The 3,392-nt window shown below is 45.8% G+C and overlaps 1 non-coding gene across 1 annotated transcript; it reads left to right on the top strand.

Moving 5' to 3' along the window:
* Positions 1-769: 769 nt before the first annotated feature.
* Positions 770-851, top strand: TRNAL-AAG (transfer RNA leucine (anticodon AAG)). Its single transcript has one exon. It is a non-coding gene; the product is annotated as a tRNA-Leu (tRNA).
* The last annotated feature ends 2,541 nt before the right edge of the window (positions 852-3,392 follow it).

The following is a 3,392-nucleotide window of genomic DNA, read 5'->3' as shown; positions in this document are numbered from 1 at the left end:
CAGATGCTGGTATTCTTGTGAAAACGGGATAATATTTAACCTGTTTCAAGATTACGGTCCACACTAGATCAAATGGAACGGAATACTGCTACTGCCATTACTGCTCCTACTAATAAGTACCATGTGTAGTACTGCTAACTACAATAAGAAACTACTGATTGTGATTATGGGAGCAAACGCAAGTTTTGCCATTACTTTCCTGATCGTCATCACATATTTCTTTTCGCATTCTGTACTGTCTGCTACACAAACAGTACAAAATAAAGGCGAAGAAAAATGACTAATGATAAAGAGGGGGAGATGGAAAACCAAAGAAGGAATGTAAAAGAAAAAGGCACAACGACAAAAATGAGCTAAGGGAAAACGGCGGAATCGAAAGAAAGAAGCAGAAAAGAGATAAAAAGCAGTAAGACAAAAAGCAGTAAAAAAGAAGGACGAAAGCAAGAGGAGAGAAGTGAAACACGATGAAATTCTCGTTCACAGCGATAATTAAACGAGCCAAAATCATTCCGTGGTCGGAAGAGACAATGCCACTGTTCTTGGCGAGTGTGGGTGCCATTTCGGTGTGCATTGTGCGAGTGGTCGTTGACAAAGTAACACGTGTTGTGCTCGGCTTAACGGTGACGCTAGTTTATAGACCTTTTTGTCCTGACTGTCTTTAGACACAATAAAGAGGCGGGCAGGGCGTGCAGCTGCAAAGTATGCAAGTCGCGTATCGAGCCCGTATGGGCGAACGCCGATTGCAACACGCAGCACAGTGCGATGTATCGGTAGCGTGGCCGAGCGGTCTAAGGCGCTGGTTTAAGGCACCAGTCTCTTCGGGGGCGTGGGTTCGAATCCCACCGCTGCCAAAATTTTTCTAGCTTTATTCTAGTCGTACAAACGTTCGGGAAGCTTTCTTACTTGCTTTATCTTGCTTTCGGTTGTTGTAAGAAGTTAAGGCGAACACGTATTCACTGTTTTTTTTTATTCATATCTTACTTTATTACTGCACCTTAACTTAGTATGACAGCTATCTGCTGTTGTTCTCAGCGAGAATACGGTCTGGAGAGGAGCTTATTTAGAAGAAGAACAAAGCTTTATTGGTAGAAAGAACTTCGTTCCCCTAAAACGGGGTAACGCCATGTGGTCGGGCCCCTATTCCAAGGCACCGCTGGCCCTCGCCATCCTTTCCGCCCTCCGCACGAGCTTGTGCTGATCCCCGAGGGCGGAGCTGGATAGCAATGCCTCCCACCTTGCTCTCGAATTATTATCTTCTTGTTCCTCTGTGTGAGCTGTGCACTCCCGTGTGATGTGGTAGAGTGTTGGTGTGCTCCCACACCACGGGCATATGTCCTTGTATGCTGTTGGGTAGTATATGTGCAATTGATGTAGGTTTATGTATGTGTCCGTTTGGAGTCTGCGTAACGTCGCTGAGTCCACGGCTGAAAGGTTCCTATGCGGGGCTGGGTAGAGCCTTCTGAATTCCCTGTAGCATCGCAAGATCGCTTTATAACTTGGATCGATGGGTGTCGGGTCCTCCAGCATGTTGCCATGGGCAGCTCGGCAATTAGTGAAACCTCGAGCCACCTCATCTGCATGGAGGTTCCCAGTAACACCCTCGTGTCCCGGGGCTCATGTTATCGTTTGGGTATACTTGACGTCAAGGCCTCTGCTGATTTCGGTAAGTATCCGTCGTGCTCTCGCGCCGATTTGTCCTCTCTGATAATTCCTACATGCGGCCTGAGAATATGTGATTATTGTTAGTGGAGCATTGTGCTCTATGCCTTCTCTTATAGCTAAGGCGACGGCTACCTCTTCGGCTTCTAAAATGGTGGCTCGGGAAACCGAAGCACAGGCCGTGATTTTCCCTTTACGGCTTACAACAACTGCCACCATGTTCTTTGCGTTGGGCCGATATGGTGAAGCATCCGTGAATCGTGCAGTGTCCGATTATTTTGTTGTTTTGTCTATGTATTCTGCTCTAGCTTTTCTCCTTCCTGCGTGTAATGTCGGATCCATGTTTTGTGGTATTAGTGATACCCCATACAAAGCTCTAATCTGGCAGGGTAGACCTTTGGCGTTTTGGTATATTTGTATGCATTCTCCAAGGCCGACTCTTTGAAGAAGAGCTCTGCCGACTGTCATTTGCGTCAATCGACTCATCTGCGCTATGAGTTGGGCCTCAGCCAGCTCATGAAATGTATTGTGGAGGCCGAGGGCTAAAAGCTTCTGATTTGAAGTGTTGCGTGGCAACTTCAGGGCTGTCTTATATGCCATCCTTATTATTTCATCAGCCTTTTTTTCTTCCTCCCTGTTCATGGTATGGTAAGGTAGGGAGTACATTAGTCTGCTAATGACCAGGCTTTTCACCAGTCTGAGGGTGTCTTGTTCCCCCATTCCTGTCCGATTATGAGCCACACGGGATCATCCAGTTAATCTGTTGCGTTGTTTTTCTGATCGTGTTTAAAGTGTGTAAACATCTGACATTAGACTGCAGCCACATCCCCAACACTCTTACTATGGACCTCTCAGGAATAATTGTCCCTTCCAGCCTGATCTCGAGTTTGAGTCTCGGGTAAGTTCTTTGTTTCTTGGTTTCTGTGAGGCGAATGAGTTCTGACTTCTTCGCACAGCACTGGAGTCCTCTTTGTTGGCTATAGTTTTCTATTATATTGACTGCCCGTTGAAGCTTCTCCTCCTTCTCTCCCAAGTTTCCCTTGGTTATCCATATCGTTATATCATCTGCGTATAGAGAATGACGGACATCGGGGATTTCTTGGAGTTTTGTAGCTAGTCCAATCATGGCTATGTTGAAGAGTGTAGGCGAAATCACCGCACCCTGTGGCGTTCCTTTGTTAGGAGGATGGATGACTTCAGATTCATCGTTTCCTACTTTGATAAATGCTGTTCTCTGGTTGAGGAAGCTTCGGATGTACTGGCACGTCATTTGACCGCAGCTGGTCTCTGCAAGTCCATCCAGTATCCCTTTGTGACTTGCGTTGTCGAAGGCCCCTTTTATGTCGACAGCCATAAAGACGTTCGTTAATACTTCCTCTTTTAAAAGCAGGAGTATTGCCTATGTTGAAAGATGTGGTCTGAAGCCAAACATGGTGTCAGGCAGTAAGTTGTTTTCTTCAAGTGACGTTGGAGTCTAGCGTTTACTAATCTTTCGAACACTTTTCCTAGACATGATGTAATAGAGATGGGCCTAAGGTTGTAAATTGTAGTTGTAGTTGGTTGTAGTAAATTTCTTCCCTGGTTCTGGAGTTACGATTATCACAGCGTGTTTACATTGCTGTGGTATCGTTCCTTTGACCCAGTGGTCGTTTATAAAGTTCGTAAGGCTCGGCTTAACGGCGACGCTAGTTTATAGATCTTTTTGTGCTGACTGCCTTTAGACACAATAAAGA

Source organism: Dermacentor albipictus, chromosome 3 (assembly GCF_038994185.2).
Source record: "Dermacentor albipictus isolate Rhodes 1998 colony chromosome 3, USDA_Dalb.pri_finalv2, whole genome shotgun sequence".
In the NCBI taxonomy this organism is placed as follows: Eukaryota; Metazoa; Arthropoda; class Arachnida; order Ixodida; family Ixodidae; genus Dermacentor; species Dermacentor albipictus.
The sequence above is the reverse complement of the archived record's forward strand: the minus strand, read 5'-3'. Positions and strand labels throughout refer to the sequence as shown.